Source organism: Acomys russatus, chromosome 13 (genome assembly GCF_903995435.1).
Source record: "Acomys russatus chromosome 13, mAcoRus1.1, whole genome shotgun sequence".
Lineage (NCBI taxonomy): Eukaryota > Metazoa > Chordata > Mammalia > Rodentia > Muridae > Acomys > Acomys russatus.
Genome location: NC_067149.1, coordinates 22,719,389 through 22,743,182, shown reverse-complemented (window position 1 = coordinate 22,743,182; position 23,794 = coordinate 22,719,389). Strand labels below are relative to the sequence as shown.

The following is a 23,794-nucleotide window of genomic DNA, read 5'->3' as shown; positions in this document are numbered from 1 at the left end:
GCAGAGAGTTGCATTGAGTCTCTTTGCTACACGTACTAGAGTCTGGTCTACTGTACTTGAAAAGTTTCCTACACTAATTAGTCAGGTGTAGGAAAGACTAAGCTTTGTCACAGATGGAAGCAGTCTTGGCGGGCTTTACTCTTGGGCACCCCATGAATACCTTGTGACAGACAGAGTGGAGCCATCCTGGGCCTGGAATTCAGGAAACAGACCTGGGGACCCCACCTGGACTATTGTTTTTCTAATCAACCCTCAATGGGAGAAGGAGACCGCCCTTCACACGTGACACAGGCAGTCGGGGAAGAGAGCAGCAGCAGGTTCAGACTGGGCTTGAGCACAAGTGGATCAAGGACCAGGCTGGACCAGCACGCAGCACGCAGGCCAGAGACACCTAAGGCCCCATGCCGTGGAACGGACACCGGAAGGTTCACTCTCTTTTCCCTTTAACCTTTTTTCCTTCTTGTGCAAGCTAGTTGGGTTGTATAATAAAGTTTAATTGTTAAGAAACAGAGCCAACATCCAGGTATTCTGAAGTCCTCCCAATCTATGTCCAGGCCATAGGGACACTCTGGTACGTAAGATTATTGGCTGTAGGGCCAAGGAGGGAGGCATGGGACTTGGGGGAGCCAATCTAGAGCAAGAGTGGGGTCTAGTGTGGGGTTGAGACATGTTAAAACTATAGAAATTTCATCCTGAGATTGGCAGAAGTAGCATCACTCCCTCCTTTGTCCCAGCCTTCCTATCTTGGTCCACACAGCCCTGTGCCTCCGCCTTTGCCTCTCAGAAGAGGTCACATAGCATGCCAGCCAAGGTGGACTTCCTCTCCTTATAAGGTTATGCCCAGTAATATATGAAATTCCTCCCTATGCATATGAGGTACCCTCTGTACCCTGGCCTCAGCCAATGATGTACTTGCCCCAAAGATCCATTCCCACTCACCAAAGGTTTAAGGTTTGTCCTCCCAAGCAAACGAGCTGTCTCACTGAAACCTGTCTCCGAAAAGTCTGTTTTTCACACTTACAGTCGCCTGAGGTCTCTATTTCCCAGCACGTCCTGCCTCATTACCCCTCCCAGGATCCACCAGGTGTGACTGCAGACGTTGAGATGAAGCAGAAACAGCAATTGGCCTCAAAATGAAATATATCTGACCCAAGTTCTAGCTCTGCCAGTTTTAGTAGTATTACCTTAAGCAACTTATTAACTCTGAAGATATTAAGTGTGTCTTAGCTAGGGCTTTATTGCTATGAAGAGACACCATGACCGTGGCAACTCTTATAAAATATTTAATTGGTGCTGGCTTACAGTTCAGAGGATTAGTCCATTATCATCATGGTGGGAAGCATGGCAGCGTGCAGGCAGACATGGTGCTGGAGAAGGAGCTTAGAGTTCTACATCTGGATTTTCAGGCAGCAGAAAGAGACAAAGAGACACTAGACCTGGCTTGAGCTTCTGAAACCTCAAAGCCCAATCCCACTGACACACTTCCTCCAACAAGGCCACACCTACTCCAATAAGGCCACACCTGCTCCGACAAGGCCACACCTGCTCCAACAAGGCCACTCTCTATGACTGTATGGGGAATATTTTCATTCAGACCACTGCAAAATGCATCTCTACAATATGCCATCAGATACAGGAGGCAACAGTGGCCACAGGATAAAGTCCACAAAAATATTAAAGAAACATTCAGCAAAACAAGCGTACAGGTGACGGCAAATGGTTGAGAAAGTAAGGCTTATGTGACAGAGAGCCCGAAATTGGTAGTGGTTGGTTATGGTTGCTACTTGAATCTTTGGGCCTGATTTTGTATGTGTATATGTGTGTGAGAGGGACATGTGTGTGTGCATGAATGCATACACAAGTCAGAGGTCAATATCAGCTATTATTCTACGGAAGCTCACTACCGTCTTTTTAGAGGAGGTCAGGGTCCCTCATTGAGTGCTGGGCTTCACTGGCGGATTGGCCCGCAGAGATCTCTAATCCAGGGACAAGCACGTACCACCTCTCCTAGGGTTTTAGAGTGGGTTGTAGAGATTAGACCCATGTTTTCATGCTTGCATGGTGAGCCCTTCCACAACTAAGATGTCTCCCCAGCCCCTGCTCTGCCCTCTCTGACTGCTTAGCTCGGTGCTTCTCAACCTGCCCAATGCTGCGACCCTTTAACACAGTTTCTCATGTTATGGCGACCCCTCAACATAAACTTTTTTTTTGCTACTGTAATTTTGCTACTGTTATGAATTGGAATGTGTTTTCCAATGGTCTTAGGTGACTCTTGTGAGAAGGTCGGTTGAACCCAAGGAGGGTACAACCCACAGGTTGGAAACCACTGGCTTAGAGGCTATAGCACTAAAACATAAAAAGTCCATAGTGGCAGTTACACACAGGGAAGAAGCACAGAAGGAAGGGACTTCCACCTAGGCACCATGCTGTGCCAGCTGCTCTGTGTTTTTGCTAACCACTCACAGCCAGCTTAATAGAAACCAAAGCAATTATACCCTCCCGGGAACATTTCTGCTTTGATTGTCACCACATATATGGACATCTGGAAGAAATTCAGAAATTGATTCCTACCAGTCGAGTGACTGCCAGGGAGCACGAGGTAGTACCACTTTAATTAAATGCTCAAGCACATCTGATTTTCCTTCCTTTGTGTTAGGGACCCACATCCTTCCTGGCCCCTAAGTGTCTACACCAAGGAAAGACACTTCCTGAATCCTGTTACCACACAGCTTCTAGCTTGCATGGGGGAAAAAAAAAGGTGACTGCTACTTTAAGTTACAATCCACCAGGTTCATATTTTATTGAGTCACCAAAAAAAAAAAAAAAAAAAAAAAAAAAACCAACCATGAAGTAAAGGAAAATGGGGAAAGTTGCCGGAAGGAAGATGGCTTTTCGAATGCAGTTAGTAAACAGAGTGAAATCCTGACTGTATGTTTGAACTGTCAGAAAGCCACAGTGATTACATTATTCAGCAGTAATCTAATCCTCTTCCACACTTACTCCCAGAGGGGAGAACCTGGGGTTTTAATCACTTAGTATTGCACTTGTGTCCAATCTTGCAGATTTGTCAAGAGCCATAAACGAGCAAAGTTTTTTATTCACTTTTCTCTTTGGGGGCCAGTTGCGGTTCTCAATCTACAGCACAAGCACTTTTAAACAGAGGGGACACCTGGGAAGGGAACCGGGCGTCTCAGGCACTGGGCAGCCTCCAGGTGAGGGTCAGGCAGCTAGAGGGACCCTGGGAAAGGGCTTCAGCGCCACAAAGGACCCAGGTTCCCACAAGCTTGACGCAGGGCAGCAGGCGCCAAAGGGACTGCAACATCGTGCAATTTTTCTGACCCCCCCAGTGCGAAGCCAGTTGGGGGTGAAGTCTGGTTTATGTGCTTGCTTTCTAGCGGCCATTCAGACTTTCTGACGCTGTGTGACCCTCGTTCTGTGTGACGAAGGCGTGACACGTTGTCATTTTGCACTGTCCTTGGCTTCGTGGGCTTGTGTGGATGGCTCCACATCAGTCTCCTTGAACACTGTGGGCGGGGTGGGGGACGTGGGGGGAGGTGTGGTGGAGTGTGGTGTCGGATTTCTGATCTCTGCTGGACTTTCACACACACACCCCCAGAATGAGTGTAGCAGCACGAGTCTGCATCCATCTGCTGGAGCCTTTGGAAATGAAAACCAGTTCAAGTGAGTTACCTGTGGCTATTGTCCGAGATCCACGCATCAGGTAGGGCACGCAAGCCACAGGTGGCAAGTGCCCCAGAAATAGGCTCGAATGGGACAAACACAAAGTTGTGAACTTACTTAAAACATTTTTAGGTTGGTTTTGTGCTTGCTTTTGTTTTGCCTTGCTTACTTTTTTTAACAACTCAGTGGTGTAGCTCCGGAGCATGAACTCAGTCAATATGAGTGCGCTACAAAAGGTTGAGCACCCCTGCCTGATTTGTGAGTAAGACCCCCACGGACCTGAAATTCCGGTTTGCCCTTTCCTTTTTGTGTGGCCTCTCAGTTACTTGGCTACTCTGAATCTCAATTTCCCTTTTTAAATAAAACAGACTGTTCAGGCACTCACCACGCCAAGCAAAAGGGCCCGAATTCCGATCCCTAGAGCCCACATACAGATTAGTTGGTAGGGGTGTCTTCCTGTACCCCCAGCCCTTGGGAAGCACAGACAGGGACATCCCTGGGGCAGATGACTGACAAGTCAGACTAGCCATATAGGTGAACTCTGTTTCAACCGGGTGTGGTGGGATACAGCGTTGATCCTAGCACTCTGGGAGACACAAACAGTCAGATACCTGTGAATTCCAGGCCAGCCAGAGCTACACAGTGAGCCTTTTTCTGAGAGGGGGAAGAGGGTGTGTGTGTGGGGGGGGGCGGGACTCAATAAGGTAGAAGATCAATCACGAAAGAACCCTGGGTTGGAGAGAAGGCTCAGCCATTAAAGGCTAGGCTCACAACCAAAAATAAAAGATCCAGCTATCAACTTCAGGCCTCCCCTTGTACATGTGCAATTACACACTTTCACCCTCGTGTGTGTGTGTGTGTGTGTGTGTGTGTGTGTGTGTATGCACAAGCATGCACACATACACACACAGAGAAAAAAGAAATACAGCACAGACCAATTCTACCCAACTTGCAGGTATGCTTAAGAAAGTTAAATGTACACACATGTAAAGGAGGCTTAGCTTAGGTCTTTAAGATATATGTTCAGGAACAAGAGTAGATTTTTTTTTTTTTTTTTTTTTTTGGTATGGAAAAAAATATTCTCGAAGCACTGACAGGTCACAGAAAGAGAAATGTAAATTGCTCTTGGCTATATTAAAGCTGTTCAGCCTCACTAATAATAAGAAAAATACAGGGCAGAACTATACAGGGATACCGTTTTTACGTATTAAACTGGCAAAGATTCAATCTCCGAATTTTATAACACATTCTGGGACAAAATAGCAGAATTCTGCACTGTTGGCAAGAGTGCAGAATGGTGCAGCCCGTTGGGGAGCTGACTGGCAACGGCGAGTCAAGTTACAAACGCACTGACTTTTCACTCAGCAGTTCCACCCCTGGGAATTTGTTTTACATCTGTACGTAAACTGGCGCTAAGCAAAGTGGCACAGACACCCTGTTAGAGCTGTGAGCATGAGCAATGGGCTGGGCGTGGCCCCTGCCAATATAAAGTCAGGTAGGAAAATCAGCCAAGGTACAACGATGTGGTGTTTCTCAGCTGGGGACCGGTGGCTCTCTGTGCATTGTAGGAAACAGGAGGAATGCAAAAAAGCACAGGGCATCCCAATTTTCATGAAAACAACAAAGAATAACAGTATATTTATATAGAATTAAAAGCCAGAAGGCAACATAACACACGAATAAGATGTGTGTTACAGAGAAGAGGCCAGGAAATAGGAAATTACATAGGTGGACTCGGAACTTAGAACAAGAATCCCTTTTGATTTCTTTTTATTTTTCCTAGTGCTGAGGAAACCTCTGTCACCCAGTTATATCACCAGCCCCCCTTGAATTCCTCTTAATTTTTTTTTAACCAGGTGAATATATTGTCATCTCATACTACAAACTCAAATAAAGAAAAATTAACATATTTCTAAAAGCAAGTGCTTTCAAAATCAGTTGAACCCCCATATTTGAATGATCTGCTATTCAGAACATTTTCTGGTCCCTTGCTGCACTGTAAACTTAGCACTGTAACCTGGGTGGCAAGCTGTGGGTCTCACACTCAGAGCTAAAGAGCAGGTTTTACTGCAGCGATGAGTGAATGACAGATCTTGCTGCTTTCAGTCCATGGGGAGCAATCGATGAACTGTCTCACCAGAAACTATCCATCTGGGAATTAACAAGAAAAACAAATTTCCTTGTGCGTGCGTGCAAAAGACAACCCTTGCTCCTTCCTCAGATGTTACCCACCTTGGCTTTTGAGGGTCTCTCACTGGCCTGGGACTTTCTAAGTAGGGCAGATTGCCCAGGAATCCGCTTGTATCTGCCTCCTTAGCATTGGGATCACAAGTGTACCAATCTCACTTGACTTTTTAAAACATTGGTTCTGAGGATAGAACTCAGGTACTCATGTTTACAAGGGAAGTGCTTTATTGCCTGAGCCCTCTACCTTAGTGGGAAGGCAAAAGGACATCACCAAAGAAAGTGATGGAGGGAAAAAAAAAATTCCTTCTCGGAACTCCGATCTAGTTTTCCTTTGGGGTTAAATTTCAACCAAAACGGGGGCTGGAGAGATAGCTCAGCAGTTAAGAGCACTGACTGCTCTTCCAGAGGACCTGGGTTCAATTCCTAGGACCCCCACATAGCAACTCACAACTGTCTGTAACTCCAAGATCTGACACCCTCACATAGACATGCATACGTGCAAGCAAAACACCGAGGCACACAGAATGAAAATAAATAACTTAAAAAAAATTTTTTTCAACCAAAACCAAAAGGACCTGAGGCTGGACCCTCACAGCTGTCCTAGGTTGTAGCAGACCTGAGGACTAAGGAGGAGCTTGTGACGTCAAAGACAAGTCTCTGTGTACACCTTTCAGCTCTTTCCTCATTACCAATTCCCTTAATAGGACCAGAGGGGTAGCGGGAGATCACCACAGGGAGATGATTGATAAAATGACTCCTACACCAAAAAGCCAAAGAAAATTTGTTCATCTACGCCTCAACTTCCTCTATGCACCATAATTTATACAAAACGCCATCTCCCTTACTGCAGGGTGCCTGATTTATAGATTGGGCATCTGTTTTATATAAAGGACTCAGAATGGAACAACAACCTATGTTCTAACAAAACAGGATTCCTCACATAAATCACTTCCGACCTAGCAGATACCTCACACTGAATTTCTGTTAAATCCAGGCGCATTCTTCTTTACCTCAGAGCTTGTCCCGCAGGTGGCTATTAAGACAGAAAAACATATATATTTCAAGCTGTTAAAAGACCGCAAAATAGCAATAATAAATCTAGAAATCAGCTTATTTCTTTAGATTTTTTCCCCCTATTCTACAGCATTTTTTTGTAAATGTTTTCAGGATGAAATATTTAAAGCAATCAATGTCCTCAGAGATTTTCTAGTCCAGGAAGGGATTTGCGGACAAATGGAATTTCCTTGTTCACCCCCCCACACCTCCATTCCCTTGCTCAAGGCAGACATTACTAATTGATCATTCTTTCCTGTTTAGGCTGCTTGAGGCCCTGCTGTATATACTTCTGGACCCAAAGTTCCAGGCAGCCCCTATGAAGGAGATCTATTCGCATGCAGACTGGAGCAGTCCAATCCAGTCCCTTAGGGATGACACAGCTGAAGGATCTTGGGGAGGGAGAGGTCACAAGCAAGTCCCTGACACTCATGAAACCTGCTTTCGAGCGCTTGGTATTCTCCTTGGCCCACATTACCTCAGTACAAAGTCGTGTCAGTGCACATGGCTCTTGTTTTGGTTTTCAATAGAGCCATTCCTCTTTTCTTCAAAAAACCAACCAACAAACAAATAAACAAACAAACAAAACCCAAAAATTTTAGCAACCACAACAATCCCAATTAGCTATGAGTTTCAAATAAGGAGTCTACCTGGGGTGAGGCTCAGTTGATAGGGTGCTTACCTAGCATGCACAAAGCCCCAGGTTCAGTTTCCAGAACAAATAAAACTGAGGGCCCATGAGATGGTTCAGGGGGTGCTTATTGGCAAGCCCATCCTAAGTTCTGTCCCCAAAACCCACTCCTGTGGGGAAAAGGGAGAAAACGGACTCCTTTAAGTTGTCCTCTGACCTCCACATCTGTCCACACCCATATCCACAGACACGCATTCACACACACACACGTAACACACATGCACACACACAACAATACACATATACATGTAGTCCTTTAAATATGGGCATGGTGGCAGACACCTGTAATCCTAGCACTAGGGAGGTGAAGTTTGAGACCAGCCTGAGCCAGATGAGACTTTGTCTCTAAATAAATAAGAAAGCAAATAAACTAATAAATATATAAATAAATATTTTTTAAAAGAACATACCTATCATTCCAATATGAGCTATCTAAAAGCCTCCAGCCACATGCTACTCTAAATGCTATTTTATTTCAGCAGTAATCGTCTTTTCTTATCAGCGTGCCTCCTCCTCAGTGCAGTAGCCACAATTATTATTAAACCGGAAATTGCTTTTCATCTGGGCTACCTCAAAGGGCCAGCCAATGAGCCTGACACATGGGCAAGACCCTCCATCACAGAAGCCCTGGAGAAGCTTGCTGAGCAGTTTATCACAGTCTTTATTAAACTTCAGCAAGGCTTTTGCTTTTTCCTTTGCCTCAGACAAAAATCCTCAGAATTCCTGAATGTCAGAGCCAGAGAGAACCCTTCAATTTCAGAGATTAAACAAACCACAAGAGAGCATGGAATTCTAGAAACGACTGGGCCAGGATGACATAGCTATGGCCCAGGTCTCACAATTTTAAGTTCCTTCTAATTCAGCATGCCACAAAGATGGGAAGAGAAAGAGAATTCTATCACAGGGAGTAGTGTGGCACACCAGCACTCCCCTCTCAGGACGCGGGAGCTGGGGATTTTGAGTTTTGGGCTTTTCTGGGCCATATAGAGTAACCCTGTCTCAAAAAATTAAAAAAAAAATGAATAAAAATAAAAACAAAAATAAAAAGGTATTTCCTGTATAGCATATAATTATAACCCAAAATACACTGAGTTTTTGGCTTGGGGTTTGTTTGTTTGTTTGTTTGCTCTTTTGATTCAGGATTTCTCTGTGTAGCCCTGGCTGTCCTGGAACCTGCATTGTAGACCAGGCTAGCCTTAAACTCAGAGATCCGCCTGCCTCTGCCTCCTGAGTATAGAGGTCAAAGGCATGGGCCATCACTGCCTGGTTTATATTGAGTTTTCTTATCAATGCTTCTTTTGCTTCTTTGTTTTGTTTTTTGTTTTTGATCTTGTTTTTCAAGACAGGGTTTCTCTGTGTAGCCTTGGCTGTCCTAGACTTGCTTTGTAGACCAGGCTGGCCTCAAACTCACAGCGATCCGACTGCCTCTGCCTCCCAAGTGCTGGGATTAAAGGTGCGCACCACCACACCCGACTTTAATCAATGCTTCTTAAAATATGTGAACAAGCCTCTGGGTTTAACACCAGTACAAATAAAAGGAAAAAAATGATGTGGGTCTGTGGCTGTAGCTCAGTGGTAAAGTGTATGCTTAGGTTGTACCAAGCCCTGGTTTCTGGTCCAACACCAACCGATCAAAGCTACACTATGAATTCGACTCACCCAGGGGTCTAGTTAAAATGCAGAATGTTATTTTGCGTATCTCAGATTCGTCTGAGATTCAGCACTTCTAACTAACAGTAGCCCGTGATCCAGATCCCCCGGCTGGGCGGTCTCTTTACTGAAAGAGAAGCATCTAGCATTAACAGTGTGTGGTTTGTTGGAGACATGGTGAAGACACACTGTTAATGCTAGATGCTTCTCTTTCAGTAACAGTGTCTCTTTACCATGTCTCCAACAAACCACACTCGATTAGGTCACTGCATGTGGCGCAGAAGTGAGCTGACTTTCACAAGGTGCGTTAATTACTTTTCTTGTTGCTATCACAAAATAACCGCCAAAGGTAATGGAAGAAAGGAAAGGGTTGGTTTGGGCTCACGGATCGAGAGGATACAGCCCCCCTTACCGGAAAAGACACGGCAGCAGGATTGTAAGGCGGTGGTCTCGCCACGTCCGAGTCAGATGGCAGAGAGAGAGAGGGGGACAGAGGCACACAGCTAATGTTCTCACTTCTTCCCTTTTTCATTCTGTATGGAACCTCAGGTCGTGGGGTAACGTTTCTCACACTCACCCCTAAAGAAACCGTCCCCCACAAATATGCCAGAAATGCAGCCCAAGGTGACTGCAGACTCAGACAAGTTGATAGCGATGCTGACCCATCACACACAGCAACAGCAATGTATTGTGGGACACTAGCTGAGCTGAGTTGGGTTTGATAAAGTATAGGATACAGATTTACTTTCTCTAGTGGTGTCTTTAAACCTTTGTTGCTGTGCTTTCATTTGTTTTCCCCGGTCAGTGTCAACAACAGATCCCATGGCTTATTTGGAAACATTTGCTTGTTTTATAATCCCATCTTCCGATATTAAAATGGAAATGTCATATAGCGCCAGCTTTTCTTCCCAGCAACTCAGGTCTACTTCATGGTGGGAACTGGGCAGGGACTGCTTTTCTTCTTCCTCCGCTTCCTATTTAACTTCCCTCTGCTGCCTCAGAACTGCCTAAGACCCAGGGGGGAAAAGGAGAAATGCTTATGAGCGGAGAGCTTATTTTAAAGATACAAAAGGACTTAGTGGATTGGCAATACAAAATTTCAGACGTTGCTTCCTTCCTTTTGGGGGACAATCCCATGAGTTGTTTGTTTATTTGTTTTGGGGGGCTGTTTGTTTTTCGAGATGGGGCTTCTCTATGTATGTAAGAGCCCTGGCTGTCCCATCCTGTCTCCTGAGTCCTGGCATCAAAGGCGAGGGCCAGTCTGTGCCAACACACCAGGCTCCCCATGAGGTCTTTAGAGAGACTCAGAGTTTCTCTTTTATTCCCACAATAGGGACTTTTGATAGTACCCTGTGTCTTTGTCACTGTTCTACTACTGTGAAGAAACACCATAACCAAGGCGACTCTTTTGTTTTTGGTTTTTGGTTTTTGTTTCTTGTTTTTTTTTTTTTTTAGACAGGGTTTCTCTGTGTAGCCTTGGCTGTCCTCGACTCACTCTGTAGACCAGGCTGGCCTCAAACTCACAGTGCTCCGCTGGTCTCTGCTTCCCGAGTGCTGGGATCAAAGGCTTGCGCCACCATGCCCGGCTTCCAAAACGACTCTTACAAAAGAAAACACTTAATTAGGGGCTCACTTACCGTTTTAGAGGATCACCATGTCAGAAAGCAGACGCACTGGAGCAGTGGCAGGGGGCTTTCCATCCTGATCCTCAGGCAGCGGGCAGACAGACAGTGCGCCCAGGGTGGGCTTTTTAACTTCAAAACACATCCTCAGTGACAGGGCTACACTTCCTCGTCCTTCCCAAACAGTTTATCAACGGGGGAGGGGGTGGGGGGGTGGGGGGGGGGGGGGGGGAAATAAGGATGCAAATATATGACCCTATGGGAGGCATGTTCTCATTCAAACCACCACAGTGGCCAAAAGGTGGTCTGAGTGTAACTGTCCTAGTTCCTAAGTGCTGGGAAAACAGGCATGCACCACCAATCACAGCTGCGTATCACTGGGGGTGGGGGTGGGGATAAAGGTGGGGGTGGGGGTGTCAAACCCAGGGCTTCCATCTCACTAGGCTGTAGTGGAAATTTTGGTTTCTTTAAAAACTCAGTTATGTTATGTAAACATATTTGTTTCTTTTTTCTTTTTCTTTTTTTTTTTTTTTTAATCCCAGGTGTGAGATAGGTGGCTGCTTTAGATTATCTACAGCAGCAGACTATTTGCCTTGAGCAGGCTCTGAGAGGGGGCCTGGTCTTTGCCAGCTGCAGATAGTTTAATTCTGAGGACCCTGGAGAGGTAATAAATGCCAGAGCCAGGAAAGAGACATGGGAGGCTCCTAGGAAGACTAAGGAGGTTGCTGCTTGCCCCCCCCCCGCCCTGCCCCCCCCCCCCCCCCCCCCCCCCCCCCGCTGCCCGCTGCCCGCTGCTCCTGGTTGCTGTTGATGAAATTTGACAAGAAGTTGGAGATCTCCTAACACAAAGCTTGGATTTGCCCCAAGGAGCACAATGACCCTGATAAAGAGAACTATGCCCTTTCTCCCAACTAATCTCTCTTTCCTACCTGGTGTTGGGGTATTGGAAGGGATGGGGGTGGAGAAGAGAAAAAAAGACATAAGTAACCCCAATAAAATAAAATAGATTAAAAAGGTGCTGATGCTAAGCAGGCACTACAAATTGAGTTTCATCTCCAACCAATTGATGTTAATCTATGGGTTTTAAATTCTTAGAGATGCATGTGTACTTTCCAAAAAAATAAAAAATAAAAATGCTTCTAGAATACATTTCTAAAAACTAATGCTGACACTACCAGCATGATGATTGGGTACATGACATTGAATGTTTCTTTTAATTCACCTAATTATAGCAATTGGCATGGAGGCGCTGCTTGAAGAGTCAGCACACTAAACTTGTTATGAATTTATAATTTAAGCACTCCTGGAATTCTCCTAGGTGGCATTTTCAATATTTTTTTCTCCATGGAAGAAAAATGTATCATATAGAACATTAATTTCATGGCTTTGACTCCTGGAATTATTCATTGTAGGACTGAAGCACATTTCCAGGATGCGGCACATGACAGACTATCTTGCATGGTGTTCTGACCCTGCTCCTACAGTGGCTAGGCTAGTTGGCATTTAGGACCTCTTCAAAGTTAATTAAACCTAATAGTGCTTCTTGAATAGATACTAAGGCCCAAGCATTTGCCAAGGAGGCTGAAATATATATCTGGAATGTTGTGAGATGTCACTTGCACCCTCAAAAAAAAAAAAAAAAAAAAAAAAAAAAAAAAAAAAAATCCTTAGCACTCACAGATCTAAATGTAAATAAAATACCCTGTGATTTCATTACTGTGTCTTCTGTGGTGCTGATTAAAGGGACTCACTCAGTAACTGTTCTACTTTTGTGAAGAGACACAAACCAGACCAAGATAATTTTTACAAAATAAAGCACTGGATTGGGAGCTTCTAATTTCAGAGCTTAGTCAGTTATCATCATGGCAGGGAGCATGGTGGCATGCATGACAATGGAGTAGTAGCCGAGAACTTTGCACACCAATCTGTAAGCAGCAGGCAGAGATAGAGAGACTGGGCCTGGCATGGACGTCTGAAACCCCAAAGCCCACCTCCTCCAACAAGGCCACACCTCCTAATCCTTCTAATCCTTTCAAAGAGTTCTACTCCCAGGTGACTAAGCATTCAAATAGATGAGCCTATAGGGACCATTCTTATTCAAGCCACCACATTCCACTCCCTGGCCCTATATGCTTGCAGCCACATAATAATGCAAAAATGCATTCAGTCCAACTTCAGAGGTCCCCATAGTCTTTCATGGTCTCAACAGTGTTTAAAAGTCCAAAGTTTTTTCTGAAACTCATAGCAATTACACACACACACACACACACACACACACACACACACTTTAGACTATATATGATTTGAAAAAGAGACTGTACCAAACAATGATCAAAGGAGAACCAACCATTCTATACCTTTTCTTTTGTCTGGTCACTCAGAAAAATAATGTTATCAGCTACAATTGCTGTTGCTTGCCACCTCACATTATTTTTATCCATGTATTCACCATAGTCCACTTTCACTTCCACAAATATACAACATACACACCCTTTCCATATACTGATATACCAAATATCTGAGGCCTGAACAAAACACTGATATTCTGTACCATGTTGTCTTTTGACTGATGTCACCCATTTTGTATACTGCACTGTCCCCTGATGACCACATCTCATTTGTTGCTAGAGAAAATATATCACGACTGGGTTTTTTCCTTCCACCTGTCTCAGGACAGGGTCTTGACCAACTTGCCCAAGTAACTGAACACAAGTCATAGATCATTCAAGAATGAAATGACTGGCTACCGCAGACTTATGCCTTATAAACTGAGAAGATACCTGTAATACAGGTCTTTGAAACGTGTATTTGGATTTTCTTACAATCTAATCTTTAGGCTTTTCCTGGTGCGCAGCACCAGACAGGGGCTCACAGCAATCTGTTAACTTTAATCCCTGTAAAACCAAAATCAATAAGCAGATCACATACTTCCAACATGGAATATACATAAACCATTCCAAAAGGGAGGAAAAGGGTCATAGTGCAGAAATACTGTACCAAAGCAAGACCAAAAACCATCATGGCAAACTACAAATTCTGTATCTCCGTGTCTGATGTCAAAGCACTCTTCAGATCTCCAACTCTTTTCAGCTTTGTTGACCTCCTGAGCTGGCCTCAATAGTCCATATTGGCCTCAGCACCACTGTCTTCTATGATCCTACTATGATGACCCAGGAAGCCCTGACTAAAGTTTCAAGCTAACCTAAAAGCCCATCCCCCCCACACCCACCCACAGTGACACACTTCCTCCGACAAGGCCACACCTCCTAATCCTTCTAATCCTTTCAAACAGTTCTAGTCCCTAATGACTAAACGTTCAAATATATGAGCCTATGGGGCCATTGTTATTTAAACAACTACAGGGACTTTACCTGACAAGCTAGTGACAGTGTTTATCTTTTTTGGAGCCTTTGCTGAAAGTATCCTTACATTTAGATTGCCTTTTTTTTTTCTCTCTCTCTCTCTCTCTTTTCTTTCTTTCTTTTTTCTTTTTCTTTTCTTTTTCTTTTTCTTTTTTTTTTTTCAGGACAGGGTCTCTCTGTGTTAGCGTTGGCTGTCCTGGACTCGCTTTGTAGACCAGGCTGTCCTTAAACTCACAACGATCCAACTGCCTCTGCCTCCCGAGTGCTGAGTAGACTGCTTTCTTGAGCCACATGGATCTCTACCACTCTGCTCAAAGTTGACAGAGACCAACATCATCCACCGGGAAGCTGAACAATACCTCAGATGTTGATTCAAGAATTAGAGAAGTCCCTGATTATTGCAACTAGATTCCTCTGTAAGAAAACACAACTAATTTTTTCAGCTATAACAAATTCAAATGCTGAAATGATGCATGAAAGAGGCAACCCATTAGAAATGATCCTTTCCCATAAGATTATGGGGGATAAACAGTCTTTCTGCCTGGGATGTTACTGCCAAGAATAAAACAAAAACCTAGCAAATAAGGCACTGAATAGATCTAAAGCTTTTTGTTTGTGCTCTTTTACCCAGTAATGCTTCTTCTAGAAATAAATCCTAAAGAAATGATTTGTGCTAGTACCATAATAGGTATATTTAGAATAGCAACTTTCAAGTAGAAAAAAAAAAGCACAATACAATTAGTAGACAAGATATTATGTATACAGTGCATTTCTATGGAAAAAATAGTCACATATATGTCATTATGAAAAAAATTATAAGTTCATTCAAAGAAGTTTGCAGAGCAGAGATTATATAATACATATGCACATATTATAATTTATAAGGATATATGCCATAATATTAATATGAAGTATAATTTTCCTTATGGGAGACTTTGCTACTTAATTATGACTTTGTATGTCTCTGATTTTTGTCTTGTTGTGCTATGACATACAGGTTGAACATTCCTGCTATGAAAGTCTTAAACCTCAAAGGCTCCGACATCTAAACCTTTTTAAGATCTACACGGTACCCCAAGTTGAAAATTCCAGACCTGGTCTCTTAGTTAGTTTTCCACTGCTGTGATAAACCCCATAATCAAAAGCAACTTGGAGAAGAAATGGTTTCGTAGGCCATAGTCTATTATAAGGGGAAGCCAAGGCAAGAACTCTAGGTTGGAAACTAGAGACAGGAACTGAAGCAGAAGCCAAAGAGAAATGCTGCCTACTGGCCTGCTCCTTCTGGCTTGCCCAGCCTGCTTCTTTGTACAACCAAGAATCACCTACCCAGGGATAGAAACACTACTCTCATGGCCAGCCCTGCCCAAGGGCTAGATCCTCTCACATCCATCTATAATCAAGAAAGTGTCCAACAGGTTTGCCTATAGGCAATCTGATAGAAGAATTTTCTCAATTGAGTTTCTTTTCTTTTCTTTTTTCTAGCTAATTCTAGCTTGTGTCTGGTTGGCAAAAATCAATCAGGATATGGGTCTCATGTAATAGATCACAGTCAAGATGAAGGCACAATGTATGAAAATGCCCCTAGGCTATATGCAAAAGCTTCTCATGAAATACAAATGAGATTTTGATCCTATCACTAAAATAGATTATATGTATATGCAAATATTCAACTCCTCCTCCAGTTCAAAATCTGAAGCACTTCTTGTTCCAAACATTCCAGACAAAGGATACTCAATCTGCATCAATAATCTGAAAAGAAAATGGTCATTAAAATTATGCCTACTATGTATGAGTGTCAGGAGCCATAAGACCTTGCCTGACCTGCCCCAGTGGCTGAGAGGCCCTGCTGGCTGAAAGCCACAGCTGTCTGCATACTTGAGATAATTATTCTGCCTGGCAACCACAAAGATCCAGCCTGACCTTGAGAAAGAGAACATTCGGTGTATCGTGACTTCTGTATAATCGCCCCACTCCACACCTGCTGTCCTTGGGCCTGGCCCAGAAGATTTTGTAACCTTCCACTGCATTCCTTCCCACCCCCCGCCCTTTCAGAAGCTTACTTTAAATTTGGATATCCCCTTACAATAAACGGCCCTTGATAAGCAAAGTTTTCCTGGGCCCGTGCCTCTCTTTCGTCCATTCTTTATTCACAGGTCGCGACCCTCCTCGCCACTCCACGAGTAACTGAACCCGCGGGTCGGGGACATATGAGAACCTTGGATCAGTCTCTAGGAACCCCATCTCTCTCTCTCTGTCTCTCTCTCTCTCTCTCTCTCTCTCTCTCTCTCTCTCTCTCTCTCTCTGTCTCTCTCTCTGTCTTTCTCTCTCACATACACACACACACACAAATGATGATACTTTATAATTAAGACCTTGCAGATATCTTTTTTTTTTTTTTAAGATTTGTTTATTATGTATACAGTGCTCTGCCTGCATGTACACCTGCACACCAGAAGAGGGCATTAGAACATATTATAGATCATTGTGAGCCACCATGTGCTTGCTTGGAATTGAACTGTTGAGAATTCTCTATTTAGTTCTGAGCCCCATTTCTCAATTGGGTTATTTGGTTTGATGGTGTTTCTTGAGTTCTTTATATATTTTGGGTCCTCCAGAGGAATTTCCATACCCGATCTCAAGCTGTACTATAGAACAACAGCAATTAAAACAGCATGGTACTGGCACAGCAATAGGCTAGTTGATCAATGGAATCAAATCGAAGACCCAGAAATAAATCCACATACATATGGTCACTTGATTTTTGACAAAGAAGCCAAATCTATTCAATGGAAAAGGGATAGCATCTTCAACAAATAGTGCTGGTCTAACTGGATGTCTACATGTAGAAAAATGCAATTGGGGCTGGAGAGATGGCTCAGTGGTCAAGAGCACTGCCTGCTCTTCCAAAGGACCCGGGTTCAATTCCCAGCACCCACATAGCAGTTCCCAACTGTCTGTAACTCCAAGATCTGACACTCTCACACCAACACACATAAATTGAAGTTAAATAAAATGTTAAAAAAAAAAAAAAAGAAAGAAAAATGCAATTGGACCCATATTTGTCAGCATGCACAAAACTCAAGCCCAAGTGGATTAGAGATCTCAACATAAAACCAGAGACACTAAATCGGTTAGAAGAAAAAGTGGGGAAGATCCTGGAACACATTGGCATAGGAGACAACTTCCTGAACAGAACACCAACAGCCCAGGCCTTAAGGCCAACGATTAATAGATGGAACCTCATGAGGCTGAGAAGCTTCTGTAAGGCAGGAGACACTGTCAAGAGAACAAAGTGACAGCCTACAGACTGGGAAAAGATCTTCACCAACTCTACATCAGACAAAGGAGAATTTTTTTTTTTTTTTTTTTTTTTAACATTTAAAGTGATTTAATTTCTGAAGTTGTTTGATTTTACTTAAATGACTGGTGAGTTCTAGAAGATGGCTGTTTCATCTTTAAAGAAAACTCAGGCCTAAGGATGCCTTCCCATACAAACGCTCTAAGTGAACTCTTACCTCACCTCCTCTTAGCTCTTTTTTCATCCTCGGTTGTTGGCAACAGGAGCAGAAGGTCATGCTTTTTCCTAGACACAATTGTCACTGGTCTCTGGGCCGAGGAGTGGCAGAGTGACAGCAATACACAGTCACCTATGGCCTCACTGAGGAATGGCTGGCGTTATATTAAGATTTTCTGTGTAATCAGAATGGCATTATCTCACAGGTCTAATTCAGTCTGAAGAATTACATGTCTTCTTTGTTTTCTTTCCTCTTCTGTTGCAGCATTCCACCTAAAGTAGCCACCCAAGGGGAGGTTTCCTCTGCCTAAGCATGTGTGGGAAGGGCGAGCCTCGGTACAGCCTAGCACAATGGATCCCTGCAGGCTTGGCTTTGGGTGCCTCTTGGTTTCTGTATTCTTAAGATTGACATAAATAACCTCATCCCAACATTTGGTTTTTAATTTGTGTGTATGTGCACATGTGTGTACATTTTTGGGTGTGCACTCTGGCTCATACACACATATAGATATGCCTGTGAAGGTCCCAGAACAAACTTGGGTGCTATTCCTCAAGTACTGTTTACTTTTTGGGAGAAGATTGAGTCTCTCTCTCTCTGGCCTGGAAGTCACCAAATAGGTAGGCTGGCTGGCTAGTGTGCCTCAGGGATTTGTCTGTCCCCAGAGCCCCAGTCCTGGCATTACAAATGCATGCTACTATATCTGGTTGCTTGGTGTTTTCTAATATGGGTGCTGGGGTTCGAAATCAAGTCTCCGTGCTTGCACAGCAACTGTTTTACCCACTGAGTCATCTCTCCAGCTCTTTAGAAAACCTTTTTTTGCATCACACACAAAATAACACAGAGAAAGGCACGTCCATTCTAAAGGGGAAGCTTGGTGATGCCACAAGTTCCATGCTCTTACCTAGCCATCACCCGGTCCAGACGGAGCACGCCTCCAGCACTTCGGCTGCCCCTCCCATTCCTGGCATCTGCTATAGGATCTCTATCCTTATAAAGCCCATCTCCACAAGCTGAGCCCGTTAAAACCGTGCAGCTTTGTTATCATACATGCATCTTGGGCCTTTCTGTTCCCAGTCTCCCCACGTGGGAAATAAGGTGCCAGCCAGACTTTGGCTGCTCACCTAGGACGTGAGCTCACTCAAGTTGTTGGCAGGGTTAAGTTTCTGTGGCTGCACAGCTGAGGTCCCACTTTCCTGCCTCCTCTAGGCTGCCTGCTGTCCCCATAGGCAGCTCCCAGATGTTGCTTCTTTCTAGGCCAGAATGACCCTTTCTTTCTGGCTTCTATTACTGCTCATTCAAGAACTCACCCAATTACATAGGCCCACCTTAGATCACCTGCTGGGTAGCTAGTAATTTAATGACAGAAGTGATATATTAGTCTCCTCTCAGTGTCACAGGAACCCCTTGCAGGGGCCACTACAGAGAGAAGGGTTTATTTTGGTCCACCACGGAGGTGAAGACATTCCACAGTTTATGGCAGTTGGAGGATGTAGAGGAACTTTGTTCATATGCTGGCAGACAGGACTCAGAGAAAGCCACTGTGTACCTCCCCAAAGTGCACAACCTTCCAAGTAGTGCCCCAAGTGTTCAAAACCTGAGACTGTATGGCCTGTGTTAGACTAAGACCATAAGAAGTGATATTTTATCACACCATAGGATCCAAGTGCATGCAAAGGGCAGGCCTTACATCAGGGACACACACACACACACTACAAGCGCAGATCATGATGGCCTTAGACTTCCGCCTATGTCACCACTGTTTGGTACTTCCCAGTATGTTTACCTGACTTTAAAATGTATAGTACTGGGAACTAGAGAGATGGCTCAGTGGTTAAGAGCACTTACTGTACTTCCAGAGGACCCAGATTCAGTTCTCAGTACTCAGTGGGCCCACAGCTGTCTGTAATTCTAGTTCCTGAGAATCTGATGCCCTCTTCTGCCCCTTGTAGTCACCAGGCATGTACATGGAATATGTATACACATGCACGCAAAGCACTCATGCACATTGGGAAAACTTAACCTTAAAAAAAAATAACTTTATTAAAATGGGATCATACAGCACACCTCCTGTGCCTCACTTCCCTGGCAGGACACTGTGAACTGCCTCGGTCTTTTTTGTACGCAGTTGCAGATGAATTATCTGCATTGCTGTATTTAGTGCTTTATTGTAGTTTGATTGAGAACAGCCCCCAAAGGCTCGTATGTTGAATACTTGGTCCCTTATTAGTGGAACTGTTTGGAAAGGATTAGGAGGTATAGCCTTGTTGGAGCAGGTGTGTCCTTGTTGGAGCAGGTGTGTCATGGGGATGGGCTTTTAAGGTTCCAAAAGCCCATACTAGCCCAGTCTCTCTCTCTCTCTCTCTCTCTCTCTCTCTCTCTCTCTCTCTCTCTCTCTCTCTCTCTCTCTCTCTCCTCTCTGTCTGCTGCTACGGCTCAGGATGGAAGCTCTTAGCTATTGCTCTAGTGCCATGCCTGCCCGCCTATTTCCATGACCCTTTGCCGTAATGCTCATGGACAAACCCTCTAAAGCTGCAAACAATCCTCCAATTAAATGCTTTCTTCTATAAACTGCCTTGGTCACAGTGTCTCTTCACAGTGATTAAAGAGTAACTAAGACAGTAGTTATATTACAATCTATAACAAACTTGCCCATTCCAGCTTGATGGACAGTTAGAGAATTCTTACTTGGACACTATTACTAACAGTGCTGCTAGAACATTCTAGAATGTGTCTTTTGGTGAAGACAGAATGCATCCCTGTTGGGTAGATATTTAGTTGAATTGCCAGCTCATATAGTATATTCATGTTCTGCAGGGGAAACATTACCAAACAACTTTTAAAATAATTTTTAATTTAAGTTAATTTTATTTTCCTTTTTCCAAAAGGGTCTCATGTATCCTAGGCTGATCTGGATCTCATTATGGAGGTGGAGATGACCTTTAACTTCTAGCCCTCCTACTTCCAAGTCATAACAGCTGACTTACAGGTATATAAACTTCCTGGTTTTATGAATGCTGGGGCTCTAACCCACAGCTTCATGGATGCTAAGCGAGCAATCTACCAACAGACTATATGCCCAGTCTTACCAATCCACTTTGTAAATTGGCTTTACCAAGCTGGATATCTAAGAACAGTTTTAGAACAGTCCACCAGACTGTGCTGGGCATTGTAAACTATAATCCTTACAAGGATATTAAGCACAGCACGTGGACAGTAGGAATAAACAAAAGTTAGTGTCCTCAGTACAGAAAGTCCACAGGGCATAATATCCATCTCAAAATGGCCAGAGGAACGCATCAAAGCTGAGCAACTTCCTTCAACAGAAACTTCCTTTACCTTTCTTTTATTACTTCTTTGTCCTTGCCCTAACGCACATGGTGAGAATGTCCACCGCTCATATCAGCAATAGTCTGAAAAGGTCTCACTGACAGGGCACCATCTTTGAACTTAGTAGGTAGTGAGATAAAGACTAACCTGGGTTGTGGGCATAGCTCAGTGGTAGAGCACTTGCCTACCTCATGTGAGGCGATATTCAGTACCGGAAAAGAAGGCACGTGGGAGTGGGGAACGAGGGAAAAGGCATAAAGGTGCTTTTGTATAAAACAGTTACTCCAGACTGGGAACACTCAAGTTGTGCCTGTGAGACAAGACATCTCTAAAAGGTATTTCACTTGCTGGGATGAGCGAAGTATTAAAAAAAAAAAAAAAAAAAAAAACTTGGATTAAAACCCAGCCTAGGGAAAGGTTTTGTCTTATTTTTCAGAGGATTAGGAAGAGAAACTCAGGCCACAGAGTGGCAAGGAGAAACTGATCTCATGCACTGATTACCTTTCACGCAAGGGATCAGGCATATTAATCAATTCTTTCTAATGGCTTGTTAGTCATTATCCTCGTGGGGGCAATGAGTCACTGGTCTCAGTCCCTTGATGCCAGACCTTGGAAGGCCAAGACAAATCAGGAGGAGTAATGAGGAACCCCACAAACACACCCTCAGATAAATGGAAGTCACTTCCTCCTCTCAGTGCCTTTTAGAAGTTGGCCAGTTTTAATCAGAGGATCACTTAGCCTGCCTTCCAGCTCCACATTTGCAAAATATGCATTATAGGGTGTCAGGAACCTCATATGACATTAACCATCCTCTAATTCTAAAAACACTTAATTCACACTCTATGCCAGATGTGGTGCCAGGCAGTGAAGTTATTAATTAAATGTTAATGAGATGTCAGCTAAATTCATTGTCAACATTTAATTACTTGCCTAAGACATCTACAAAATGTGGAATCTTGGGGCCAGAGGGACAGCTCAGTGGGTAAGAGGCAAGCTGGAGGACTTGAGTTTGGGTCTCGGCATGCGTGTTCAAAACAAAACAAAACAAAAGTAGGCATGGCCGGTGTGTCTCTATAATTCCAGTATTGTTGGAGATGGAGACAGGAAGATTTCTGGGGCTTCAGGGCACTTAACATCTTCCTCTGGTTCTCTTCTGGCCTCCTGTGTCACAGATGTGCACACCCCACACTGCACACCACACACACCACACTCACCACACAACACAACACATGGATACCACACACACCCCACACATACACCAAACACACCACATATACTACATACACACACACACCACACACCACACACCACACACCACACACCACACACCACATACACACATACACACAACATACATTTACCACATACATAGCACACCACACACCATATTCACTATAAATCACATACATACCACATGCACCACACCACATTACCACGCAATATGCACACATCACACAAACACATACCATGCACACATACCCCCACACCACACCACACACACACACACACACACACACACGCACATACCCACACCGTACTCACCATGTACTACACACACATACCATACACACCCAAACACATGCCACACCTACACACACCCACACATACACACACACCACACACCACATATATTCACCACACACCACACACACACACCATACCCCATACTTACTACATATACACACCACACCCACCCCCCCCCGACACACACACCACATATACCATATACACCACACACACACACTCACCAAAACAAAACCAAAATGTGACTTCTTCAGCTGGCTGCAAACTCGACCTCTCATGCCCACCCCGGCCCTTGTACATGGTGACATCACTACCGTCTACCACTGGCATGGCTCCAACCCCTCAAGCCTGAATTTTCAGTAACTTTGGTCAGAGGAAACAGAATAATTGCATTATTGGCCTAAGTGCTTCATAATGAAAAAGGAAAATATGACCAGCTTCAGAGTCCCAGGGGAAAGTTTTGGGGATGCACTGTCCTTGTGATTATCGGCCCTGCATGGTCTCTTCTATTAACTGCAAAGCATCAGGCAGCAGCTCACCGAGCATGGCTGACTGTAGGAGGGACCCATTGTTGCAGGGGGGATCCTATTTCCTCATCCAGGAATGGTCAGTGGGGAACAGTTCCAAAACACTTTCCCTTTCAAAAGAGAGGTCCTAAATTTTCTCTCAGCCTTAGTCATATGGCTAAGGAATAAATGTTAAATTAACTTTGGCAGAGGAACAAAAGAAGGTCACAGGAGCAAAAGGATGGTACTGAATAGAATATTTTTCTTCTCTGGAGCCAAAAATCCTATCTGAGGATTGCCTGGATTGAAGTCGGCTGCCTAAAACACAAAGTACGAAGTTATGTTTGTGTTTCTGATAAACAACCATTGTTTTAGTGTAAATATATTCCCTAAGCAGATTTGGGACATTTTTCTACTAAAAATTTATTTGTTGTTTATCTGAAATTCAAATTTAACTAGGTGTTGCGTGTTTTGATTTGCTACACCTGCTATCTTTACTCCCTTTATTAGCTGCATGAACTAGGGCATGGATCTATCAACGCTCTGTGTCTTATTTGTAAAACAAGAGGAGTAAAAGCCTGTTGTTCGTAGGATGTTGGGACACTTCACTGCTCACGGAAGGTGCCTGGTTCATTTTCTTCTAGGGACACGGGAGGATAGAACGTCCTCAGTTTCC

At 44.0% G+C, this 23,794-nt stretch overlaps 1 pseudogene; it reads right to left on the bottom strand.

Annotated features, from left to right (window-relative positions):
- Positions 1-13,235: 13,235 nt before the first annotated feature.
- LOC127196992 (single-stranded DNA-binding protein, mitochondrial-like) lies at positions 13,236-17,788 on the bottom strand (annotated as a pseudogene).
- Positions 17,789-23,794: the final 6,006 nt, after the last annotated feature.